Raw genomic sequence first — 13,539 nt, 5'->3', positions numbered from 1 at the left:
ATCTTGTAAAGAATCTAGTTCTTTTCCTTAGGCTATTGCACCAAACAGTAAGGTGATGATTTTTTTTTAAGATTTTTTAAATTTATTCATGAAAGACACAGAGAGAGAGAGGCAGAGACAGAGGCATAGGGAAAGCAGGTTCCATGCAGAGAGCCCAAGTTGGGACTCGACCCCGGAAGTCTGGGATCACGACCCCAGCCAAAGACAGACACTCAACTGCTGAGCCACCCAGGCGTCCCAAAGGTGATCATTTTACTTTATTTATTTTCTTTTTAAATATGTTATTTATTTATTCATGAGAGACACACACAGAAAGAGATGAGAGAGAGGCAGAGACACAGGTAGAGAGAGAAGCAGGCTCCATGCAGGGAGCCTGATGTAGGACTGGATCCCGGGTCTCCAGGATCACATCCTGGGCTGAAGGCAGCCCTAAACCGCTGAGCCACACAGCCTGCCCCTAAGGTGATCATTTTAAAAGATAAATCTCAATCTATCATTCCTCTGTTAAAAGTCCACTTCGCTTAAAGTGAAATTCAAATCCCTATATGGTGTACAGTATTTACATGATGCAAACACCATCACCTTCCTCTACTCCCTCTCTGTTTCCATCTTAACATTCTTACCTTCTTTTCTCAAACTTTGATCTCTGGTGTTAAAGCCTCTTCACCTGAAATACTCTTTTCCCAGAGTTCCACATGACTTTTCCCATACCTCTTTCACATTTCTGCTCACAGGTTATTTTTATGATCTGGGCATTCCTGGTTAAATTACATAAGTAATAACACTGCCCTCCTTCTTGGCCTTATTTTTCTCCATAGGACTTCTCATTCCCTGATATGTTATATAATTAACTCCTTATTTGTTCATTGTTGGGAGTTAGTTTATCAGTCTTAATGCTAAAATCCCTATGAGAATACCTGGCACATAGAATATATTCATTAAATATCTGCTGAATAAGTTACTTTTGAGAAATACCTTATGGTAAAAATTTCATCATATGAAAAAAAAATTCATCATATGAAATTTTTAAGATATTTCATCTGTTGTGTAGTGGACATGATGTTGCAAACCTAAAACAAGCTCCACCCTAAAGTGAATTGTGTGAAGTTGGAGTTTCCATTTATTACAATTTTCAATCTATAATCTCTGACTGAAATGACAGCTTACATCAGTGCATTTTCTGAGACTGATCACCTGTATTAATGTTTAAAAGATACTATATTGAAAATTCTCACAAAAGACAGTCATAACTGGTTAAAAATGATGGAACATATTAATGTTTAATCAAGTGTAAAGCAAAAATGGATATCTGTATTAAACATAAATAATTACAAGAATAAGGAGTATCTTAAACTTGAAAGTTTCCAAAATTGCTTCTTTGTCTAAATTCCTGGGAAGATAAATGAAATACAAAAGCCATGTTGAATAATTTTTCTATTACAGTCTATTCTACAATGGCCTATAGAAGCCAATGCCCTTCACAAATTGGCCTCTCCAGTTTTATTGTTCTCCTGAGATAGCCCATCCTTAGCCTCAAATCTTCAGGCTATGAAGTTTAGTTACCTTTAAATGCGAACAGGCTGGGAGTAATTTTACATAACTTCTGCCATAACAAAAGGTTCGATGATTAATTTATAGCAATATACCTTGCCCTTTGAGGTTCTATTGAATATATGAAGTCATTCTTCTCAAAATGTTTGTTCTGGTCTTTAATAGCGATTGGTTTATACTTTGAGAGAAGAACCTCCTAACTTTGGGGATTGATTTTTAAAATTCTCCAGAAAGGTAGACTATTTTTTTTCTTCTTTAAGATGAACTGTTTTTTTTTTTTAATTATTACTAATAATGAACTTATTATCTTCTTAGACTAAGAGAATTTTTTTAATGTCAGAGAGTGTTTTATTTCTTTCTTTATTCCCATTTCCTTAGCAATATATATGCTTCATATAGTAAGTGGTAATTAAAACTTGAATAAATACTGGGCAGCCTCAGTGGCTCAGCGGTTTAGAGCCACTTTCAGCCCAGAGTGTGATCCTGGAGACCCGGAATCGAGTCCCACGTCAGCTCCCTGCATGGAGCCTGCTTCTCTCTCTGCCTGTGTCTCTGCCTCTCTCTGTATATATCTCTCTCATGAACAAATAAATACAATTAAAAAAAAAAAGTTGAGTAAATAGAAATTATCTATTTTAAGAAGATATAGATTTTAAAGATTTTAAATATTTATTTATTCATGAGAGAGAGAGATAGGGCGGGGGGCAGGGGGGGGCGGCAGAGACAAAGGCAGAGGGAGAAGCAGGATCCATGCAAGGAGCCCAAAGTGGGACTAGATCCCGGTTCCCGGGATCACACCCTGAGCCAAAGTCAGATGCTCAACCACTGAGCCACCCAGGCATTCCGAGAAAAAATTTTCTGCATGTCATCCAATATTGCATTTGCTTCATTTGCTATGAAAGATATTTGTAATTTGTTTACATATAGGTTTATAGAATATTTCTATGCATAACAATTATATAAATCTAAGTATAATATAATTTTATTTTATAACTGGAAAGTTGAGTGATATAATTAAATAACTTGAATATACATATATATCTGATTATATATTTATTTAAGTATACATATTTATAAATATGTATTTAAACGTATATATATCCAGGTTATTTAATAAAATAATATATGTGTATATATTCAAATCTTCCCTGCTTCTGGCCTTGATTTTCTCATTGAAAAAATAGAATTGGAAAGAGTATTTTAAAGTTCTTCAATTCTAAAATTTCATTACTTCAAAGCAGAATATCTAAAAAATTCAGTTATATAGGGCTCCATTCCAATACATTCAATGATAACCTGTTTTTTATTTTTCTGTCTCTCTCTGTATCTCTGTCTCTTTCTGTCTCTGCCTCTAGCTTTATTTCTCTTGCTCTGTCTCTCTTTCTGTCCCTTTCCGTTTGTTTTCTTTCCTAATATGAGTAGGATAGGATAGGATAGGATGAGCCCTTCAATACCGTTTCTAGAATTTACTGGTAAAGTGGCCTGAGGTAAGTAAATCTCTCAGTAACCCATTTTTTATATTTAACTTGAGGATGAATATAGTATCTAATTTATGAAAATATTATAAAATTAAGTTAATAACACTTGTAAATTACATAATATATTACTTGTTACAATGTAACCAATCTGTTAATCTTAGCTATATTATTAAAAGTATTGTATTTCTTCATGTCCTGCTATATTGTTACTTTTATTTTTTTTTCCCCAAGACTTATTTTATTTATTTGAGAGAGAGAGATAGCACGGGGAGGGGCAGAGGAAGAGGATCTCAAGCTAACTCCATGCTGAGCATTAAGCCTGACACGGGGCTGGATTCCACAACCCTGAGATCATGACCTAAGCCAAAATCAGGAATCGGATACTTAACTGCCTAAGCCACCCAAACACCCCTATTATAACTTTTCATTCATTTAGTCATTCAACAAAAAATTATTGGATTGCTTGTAATTCACTTATCCATTCAGCAAAATGGTGGGAAAAAAGAAAACAGAGAGAGAAAAAAATGTTCAGTGTTGTGGAGATTATATTTTGTACAGATAATAAACAATAAATATAATGCATGAGAAAATTATGTAGTATATAGATTATAAGTACACAGGAAAGAGAGAAAAAGAGCAGGATAAAGGGAATCCAAATTCAGGGAGCATTGAACCCACTTTAAAATAGAATGGTCAGAATGGGAATGAATGTAAAGTAGCATTTGAACAAACTTTAAAAGAGGCAAGTAGTAAGACTTCATGTACCTCTATCATATAATTACCTATAACTTTTAATCAGATCTTTTATTTCAGGAAAAATTGTTTTCATAGCACAATTTCACTTCAGTGTTAATGCGAGGATCATCTCTTCCAAGAAATGTCCTATGACCTCCTTAAGGATGTTGGAGTCTCTCTTACAAGCTTCTATGCACATAGCATATGCTGGATATATTTTGGTTCTTGTTTTAATTTAAAAAACTTATTGGTTGATTAGAAATTGTTATTTATTTAATAAGAAATTATTATTTATTAATTAGTAATCAACTGACTTGTTGATACCTGGGCTTAAACTGATAACCCCAAATAGTAATAGATAAAACTTCAATGGGATAGTCCATTAAGCTTTGGACTCTTGGTTTCAGCTCAGGTCATGATCTCATGGGTCCTCAGATCAAGCCCTGTGTGCTGAGCCCTCCATGCTCAGAGGGGAGTCTGCTTGAACATTCTCTCCCTTTGGCCTCTCCCTCCCTTGTTTTAAAATAAATAAATAAGAGATCCCTGGGTGGCTCGACGGTTTAGCACTTGCCTTCAGCCCAGGGCGTGATCCTGGAGTCCCGGGATCGAGTCCCATGTCAGGCTCCCTGCATGAGCCTGCTTCTCCCTCTGCCTGTGTCTCTGCCTCTCTCTCTCTCTCTCTCTCTCTCTCTCTGTCTCTCATGAATAAATAAATAAAATATTCAAAAAATAAATAAATAAAATAAATAAGTAAATAAATAAACAAATATTTTTTTTAAAATTCAAAGAAGATCGTTTACAGTGTTTGGACTGTATATTTCTGTCACCTGCTGTGAAATATTTACAGTACTTTGCAAGTAAGTTATTTTAAATAAAGAGAAATTTCCATTAAACCTATTTTTCATTATTCTGTTCATTCTTCCTTTCAGATTATTTTCCCTTATACATTAGTGGATTCTCTGTGCACTAGGAATGGCTCAAATGGCTGGGGATACATCAGTAAACTGGTTTCTGAGCATGCCCTCTTTTCCTCCCTCCTTCAGAGACAGAGGCTTCATTCCACTTTACAAAGGCTAATCCTGCAAATCTTTTCAAAGGTAGTTACTGACAGGACATAATTATCAGTGTAGGAGTTCAGGATAACATATGTGATAGTCTGTTATCTATAGATGGAAGTATGAGCCAGACGAAAGAAAACAGCTTGACTACTAATATCAATATAAAGTCAGAAGAAAGATCTTATTGACTTGGTCATTTCTATGCAGTTCAGCAACCTTTAGGTTCACGGTTGCCCAAAGAGACATATGCCATATCTTTTAGAATAAATCTAATCATTTGTTAATTGTTTTTAAGAGAAACATAAGACATTAGAACTCTGGAGATAAAATATAAATGTAAAATGTCTCATGACATTTTTTTTTCCTCAGACTCCTGAGCAGCGTGAAAATATCTTTGTACATCCAGTCTGGGTAATAAAGTGTTAAAGTATGAGCCCTTAAGAAATTAGAGCTATTTACAAGAAGCTAAATTCCTTCTTTTTTCCTTATTTTTTATTGCATTGTTTATATATTTTTCTCTAGTTTAAAATGGCATGCAACTTATTTCTAAATCTTTTTAAATCACAAAAGAAACGGTTAAATGCTTATTGTAGATACAATTTCTAATTATTTTACTTTTTTATTTTAATTAGAAAATCAAAGTTAAATTTTCCTGAATAAATGCCAGAAAATCATGTTGTCCATAATGGAAAAAATGAATAATGCTTTTGAAGTTAAATATAATGTTAGGGATGCCTGAGTAGCTCAGTGGTTGAGCACCTGCCTTCAGCTCAGGGCACGATTCCGCTCTGGGGATAGAGTCCCACATTGGGCTCCCAGCGAGGAGGCTGCTTCTCCCTCTCCCTGTGTCTTCCCTCCTTCTCCCTGTGTCTCTGCCTCTCTCTCTCTGTGTCTCTCATGAATAAATAAATTAAAAATCTTAAAAAAAAACAAGTGTAATGTTAAATAAGAGTCGTATCAATAAAAATGTCATAGCTCAAAACATTTCTAACTGGGTAGATACTTTGGTGACTAAAAAGAATCAAAAAAGTACTTATAATAACTAAATGACACAGATAGGTACCAAAAGGATAGTGATTACTGTGATCATTTGGTGGGACTTGGGGTGATTTTTCCTTTCTCATTTTCCATAATACTGTAGTTTAATAAAAATATAGTGGAGAAAGCATAGATTTTGCAATACCAGAGGGAACTGTGTTTAAACTCAATTCCAAGTGTTATTAGCTGGATAATATCTGACAAGTTAGTTAACCTTTAAAAGACTCAATTTTCTTACTATAAAATCGGAGTTAAGAACGCCTGTCTCATAGAATTGCAGTGAAGACTGATGGTATAATATTGAAAACTCTCTGTTTAATTTAGCATATACAGTAGAATGGCAGCTAAATTAACAGTATGTTAAAATTTATTTAGAAAACCACTTTTAAAAAATTCAAACTTATTTTATTTTTTATTTATTTTCTTTTTTTTAATAATAAATTTATTTTTATTGGTGTTCAATTTGCCAACATACAGAATAACACCCAGTGCTCATCCCGTCAAGTACCCCCCTCAGTGCTTGTCACCCATTCACCCCCACCCCCCGCCCTCCTCCCCTTCTACCACCCCTAGTTCGTTTCCCAGAGTTAGCAGTCTTTACATTCTGTCTCCCTTTCTGATATTTCCCACACATTTCTTCTCCCTTCCCTTATATTCCCTTTCACTATTATTTATATTCCCCAAATGAATGAGAACATATAATGTTTGTCCTTCTCCGACTGACTTACTTCACTCAGCATAATACCCTCCAGTTCCATCCACATTGAAGCAAATGGTGGGTATTTGTCATTTCTAATGGCTGAGTAAAACTTATTTTAAAGAGCATCTCTATGGCTACTAGTGAACACCACAGCTGTTTTATAAAAATGTGCTCTCACAGGGCACGTGGGTGTCTCAGTTGGTTCAGTGGTGCCTTTGGCTCAGGTCATGATCTCAGGGTGCTGAGACTGAGCCCCTCAATAGGCTCCCTGTTCAGAGGAGAGACTACTTCTCCCTCTCCCTCCTCTAAACTGGTTTCTCTCTTCTCTCTCTCTCTTTTTCTCAAATAAATAAAATCCTTTAAAATTTTTGCTCTTCATGATAATGTTGTGAGCTATATATTATTTAACCTCATTTTGCATGGAAAAGAGTGAGTCTCCAAAGGATCAAGCAACTTGCCAATAGTACTTAAGAGTCCAGAACCGATCTCTGAATCCAGGTCTTTCAGATAAAACAATTCATGCCTTTTCAACAACCTTTTACTAAACCACATGGTAACAGCATGATTAAAAGAAGATTTGACAGTAACAGAGCTCAAGGTAGCAGAAAAGGGGGTCCTCAGGTCTATAAAACTTTTGCTAACTCCTTTTTCTCCATGAGCATATCTCATGTCTGCATGATTGGTACTAGTTGTATTAGCATTTATAGATAAATTTTGGACCTTCTATATTTCTAGGCTTGGTCTTTTGGCTTGGTTAATGTCAAACAGTTAAGTAGTCCCTAAGTAGAGGAAGCTATTAGGTCGATTCCACTTCCATAGCTTTAGTCAGTAAAGAAACAATGAACTCAAATGGATTTAGACATAGATTACTCAAGCAGGGTAAAGCAGCCCTGAGCTTCATATCTGTATTTGTTATTTTCCTTCCTCAAGTCACAAGGTGTGATATAGAGGTGGTTTCAGTCATATCTTTGCACATGCGACTCTATTTTGTAGCTGATGATCTCTGAGATCAGAAAATCTCCAATCTTGTAGGAGGATTGCCCACAACCTTGTCCTCCTCCCCTCCAAAGAGAGATATTTTTATAACTCTGGAATATGGGCAAAGGAGGCAGGGATGCATTCTCTACCTTTATTATTCTGGTTAGGAAACAAATATACTGTCTGCCACAAATAGGAGACACTCTCTCCAGCCTCCAAAGCTGTTTGCTGCACAAATATCCATGACATAAACAGCCCAGTATAAAACCTATTATAAGACATGTAGAAACACCATAAAGAATGTCCCCCAACTGTCAGGTATGGTGAGTATTATTGTCCAATTTGCCTCAACATGGGTCTTGATAGCATTTTAGGCCATTTGAGATTTGCTATACACTACACTGAACTCTTGATTTAGCTGGTTGTCCAAGCTTCTGCTACAGATTTATCGCATGCCTTGCTACATGGACCCCAAGGCAAGCCCATTAACTCAATTCAGGTACCCTCCCTTCAAACCTCACTGAAGCAGTGGAAAGTGAAATTTCAGCTCTCTTTCTGCCCAATCATGCTGTATTTCTTTGTCGACTTTGGCATGGCCACTGCCCCATGTTGGTTTGGAGCACTATGTGAGGTAATCCTATTGTAGAATCTCTATGCAAACATAAACAAGAATCCTTTATTTCCATGTTATACTCAACCTATCTAACACTTTTCCGCTTATACAGCTGAAGACAAGAAAAGGAGATCAGACCCCATGCCTCTGTCCTCCACTCCTTTCCCATAATGCATGAAGAACAGAAGAGTTAGGCTTTCCCTTTCAGCTTTCAAACACCTTCATATGCCAAAAGTGTGTCATCTATCTATTATCTATCTATCTATCTCTCTATCTATCATCTATCTATCTATCTCTCTATCTATCATCTATCTATCATCATCTATCATCATCTATCATCATCTATCATCTATATCTATCACAGATGCTATCTGAGTTCTCCTGTCCTGATTGCATTCCAGGAAACTATTTTGTTTTTCCTCAGCACTAGAGGTGATGCTACATGTGCTATAACCATTGTTTTGAGAGGGAAAAATTAGATGCAGTTCTGGAAGAAATCACATCTAAGAAGAAAACTAACAGGAAGACAACTGTTTTGAGTGTATTATGGTGCCCTACTGTGTCTTCTTCCCAGAGCTAAGGCAGGAAGAACAATGATAAATTCAAAGGGTACATCCTACATTTCCTACATTCTAACTGATTCCCACATTTAACCATTTACACTCTTTTGTTATATACTGGTTATGACCATGCTCTTTAATTGCTAACATTATGTTTTTTAGTACACACTATGAAAGTGAATCAGTTTGGTCATTGAAGCACTCATTTATTTTCAGCTGCCTAACATCCATTACTATCGTCCCAGATGCTCAATTTTATATCCATTTTTATCTTCTGCATTCATTTTCAATATAATGAATACAGGCAATAATAATTTCAGACAATTAGCATCTCTTAGCAGCTTCAAACAAATCACCCCCACTGCAGTTTACATGTTACCATTGATCTCTATTTTCAAATATTCAGAAGAGATTCCTGAATATTCATACATCTTTGTTCTTAACTTTGTAAAAAAAATTGGAAAAATATTGGCAAGAACTCTTCTCTAGAAATTAGGATGCCTCACTTTTCTTCTGGTCTGACAATAACTAGATATGAACCTTAAGAATGAAACAAATTTTATGAAATTCTGTTTTCTTGTCTATAAAGGAAAGATGATGCTGAATTATGTAGTCCTAATTTTTTGTGTGTTCTATAACTCCATGATTCTATTTAGTATATTACTTATCCAAATAAAAGTATAATTTAATCAAAAGTGTAATTGTGAACAAAACCTTTAAATAAACCTAGTGTAATTCATTGGCCCATTACTCTAGTCTATTATTAAACAAGGCAGATATTTCCTCAAGTACGGAGCAGAATGAGTGACACACAGTTCTTTTCATGAAGAAGCCTAAATATATTTAGATAGTATAACTAGAGATTATTCATTCTAAACTAGAACTGTTTGCTAAATTAATTTTTAAAATATTTTGACTATTTTTTACACAGGAGCAAAACAATATTCAAGGGCATAGTTTTAAATGAGCTAAGAAAATATTTTCACATTTTGTTTGATCAACTAATCCATTCATTCAAAAATTATTTTATTGTTCCTAAACTGTTTGACACTTATTATACTACATTTTGGTAAACAAAACATTAAAAAAAAAAAATCCTTACCTATGCTCTTCTGGGGTCTTGGCGTGACTCACTCCCTCACTCCATACACCACTGGATGATAGGCTTCCTAAAGACAGGATGAAGTGTGTGAAGGGATGAGAAAAATCCAGAATTACCCTTAAAATATTTTACTTGAGCAAATTGGTAATGATAATGTCAATTCCTGAAGTGCTAAAGGCTGGAGGATATTTAGAGTTGCAGGGAGGAAACGAAGATTTCTCTTTTATGTCTTATGTTTTAGAAGCCAGTTATATATGAAAGCAAGTATGTGGACTTGGCAGCTGGATGTATAACTGAAGGTCTGGGAACCTTCTGGGACTGGCACAGAAATCTTGAGATTACTCAGCATATGGGTAATATATAAGGTCATGAAGCTTTAATAAAATTACCTGGGGAGTTAAAATTATAGAGAAAACTTTTTCTTTATCTTTTGAATTGAGATAGTACTGAATATGCTATACATTTAAAAAGATAATACATTTTAGGAAAATCAATCTGTTTATACACTTGAAACTTAATTGAAAGCTAATTTTATTGCATATGTCTCTCTGATTGCTGAACCTCATGGCATAGAATGGGAACTATTTTAGAGTTGGAAAATAAAACTGGAAGAAAAAATAAGAATCAGTGCAGAATTGGTAGTAAGGGGGAAAAGGAGTTTATTATGGGACCAATATTATCTTTTATCTACCTATTTATTTGCATTTCAGTGAATACCTCAGGCACTTAATTTCTTTCAGGTCATGGTTTCCTTTATTATCTTCCTTTTGTCAATAACTTATGAAATAATTTGTGTGAAGATGAACAGTGTTTAGGATTTTCTTCTCATATTGTAATTAATAAGAATGAAAAAGTTACTGGGAAATGAATTGTGTTTTACAGTAGAAGTTAGAAATGTTATCTAACTTGCTAAGTTGGATGTAGTATATGCTTCTATATCTGCACTATTGAGTTGTAGAGGAAGAAGAGTAAGAGAAGGTAAGTTGCAGAGAATATCTAGACATGCATCAATTTTCATTGAAATAGTCACTTTTTCTTACTGGTAACTGAGACCTATGGCAAGGGGTCTTTTTATGAGTGTTTTTGGAGAAGGACAGGCTTGCAGAAATTTCACAACTAGTATTACACTTATACGCATACAGTATTGTTAAATGTTTAGTACTGATATTCAAATCATCTATTAAACTAGAACACTGTCCTTTTCTTTAATAGATAGTTTTGTATGTCAACATTTTTATTATATCTTACAAAAAGACACTATGTAGAGATTCTCAAACTCTTTAACAACCAAAAAATGTAAATTAAGACTAAATATCAATCTATAGCTATTAGACTAGTAAAATTTGAAAAGTTGGATATTGCCAGATGCTGTTCACAACATATGTTGATGTTGGGAATGTAAATGATATAGTCATATTTGTAAAGCAATGTCTCAAAAATTCTTCTTCTACATATTCCAAATAAATTACTTCAGAGATCCATAGAGATATATGGATGCATGTTGACTGCATCTTTACTCAGGGGTTCAGTGAGTTAAAGATGATATGAATGAATGTTCATCACAGGGAGAAAAAAATAAGTAAAAATGTGGTAGATGCAAGTGGTAGTTACATACATTGGAGCAATCTGAAGTAACAAACTAGATGTCACAAAGCATAGGCATAGTTCTTAAACATAGTATTTAGTAGAAAAAAGGGAGGGAAGTAAGAAACAATGAGATTTATAACACAGTGCAATTTATTTAGTTATACATGCATATATACATTTGAAAAATATTTTTAAAATGTATCAACATTTTAATTAATTAATTAATTAATTAATGGAGTTAACATTGTGTTTAACAACTATAGGATCGCCTACTTGTTGGGAAGGGAAATGGGGTAGAGAAGGAAGAGGAGGGGATTCCTGGGTGACTCAGGGGTTTAGCGCCTGCCTTCAGCCCAGGGCAAGATCCTGGAGTCCTAAGATTGAGTCCTACATTGGGCTCCCTGCATGGAGCCTGACTCTCCCTCTGCCTGTGTCTCTGCCCCCCCCCCCCCCACTATGTGTGTGTCTCTCATGAATAAATAAATAAAATCTTTAAAAAGAGAAGAAAGAGGATTCTTGAACAGACTAAAAAAGATACCAATTACCATAAACTGTGTTGCCAAGTATTAAAAACAACTTTGAGAGTTATAAATACATTGATGTCATTTAAACTCATCACACTTAATGAAATCTTATGGGAAGAATGTACAAATAAAGAGAAAGAGTCCACCAATGTAACTCTGAAATATTACAGTTAGATGAAGGACAGAGAATATGCAGCAAAGTAGATGAGGAATGAATATAGAACTATCAATAACCAATAATCCATAACACTTAGTGTCCTTAATTGTGATAATGAGTTTTATAACTCCTTACCAGGGTTAAACTATTTTAAACCCAGCAACAATGTGTTAGCTAACTTTATCCTAATTATCACCTCCAGTTTACCGACTGGGAAAACTGAGACAAAGAACATTTTTCTGAAGCCACACAATGAGTGGGAAAATAAAGCTTCGAACTCCAGGAACTTTGCTACAGGGTTTATGTATCTAACCAATGCACTAACTACTCTCCACACTTACAGAGCAAAACTAGTGGTTTGGAGCCACGGCAGTGTCCTGTTGGGTTAAATGTTATCTGTAGTAAAGTGAGAGGAGTCGCAGAAGCAGGAAAGGCAGTTAAATGACTATTTGGTAATTTTATGTAGCTCAAGCCCTGACACTTCTTCACAATCTGCTCCTCATTCTGGCTTTATTAAATGTTGAGTTGGACACACAGACTCAAAATTTGTCCATCAAATTCACGTCTAGTTCAGAAGGACTTGGAAATTAGTAAAAAGAAAAGCAAATACAATTAGATAAGAAAAAGTGAAGGGTAAAGCCTATTAAAATAATTGGGGTTCTTGAATAGGAGACTAAACAACAATGCCAAGTAGGGCAGAAAAGAGTAGAGATTTCAAGGAGTCCCCAGGAGAAATCACTGTTAAGGGAACTCACATGACCTGAGGCTTTGAATGAAATAGAAAGCTGAGCACAGAAGCAGCCACTCAACATCTCTGAAGACATCACAACATAGCATCATGGAAAATATCAGATACTACTGTTATTGATCCATAGCAATCACAGAGAGATGAAGTTATGTTTAGTTTGCTTTCTAATACTTGTTACAAAGTGTTCTATCAAAAACAAAGGAGACTGACCTTCAAAATCTGCCTGGGATGTCAAGTATCCATAACACAATCCAGTGAAATCATTTTGGATAATGAAGTGTCATAATGAATAATTATAGATTACAATGATATGCTATGGAGAGGACATGACTTTTACATGCATGGTGTAGATTTCCTCAATGTTCATAAATCATCATTCAGGATAGTCATGAAAGAAGCCAGGAAAAAAAGAAAAGATGTTAGAAAAGTTATTTCATGTGTAATAAGATAGAACCTGAATTCAGGATGAATGCAGAGATTAGTTTTTAAATTTGTCTATCACATGGTTTTATTAGGGTTTAATTTAGATCGTGTTGCTAAAAGGAGTGTGACACTTGTAAAAGAAATGTCATAAAATAGATATAAACTTAAAAGTATTTTTTTGAAAAGAGGATAGAACTGCTTACTTGCAGGTTTCAGTTAGGGAAAGATATAAATTAATAAATGAATTAATTAATCTCCTTTTTGAAAGAAAGGAAAGGTGACTATAG

The sequence above is a fragment of the Canis lupus genome, chromosome 13 (genome assembly GCF_011100685.1).
Source record: "Canis lupus familiaris isolate Mischka breed German Shepherd chromosome 13, alternate assembly UU_Cfam_GSD_1.0, whole genome shotgun sequence".
Taxonomy (NCBI): Eukaryota; Metazoa; Chordata; class Mammalia; order Carnivora; family Canidae; genus Canis; species Canis lupus.
The sequence above is the reverse complement of the archived record's forward strand: the minus strand, read 5'-3'. Positions refer to the sequence as shown.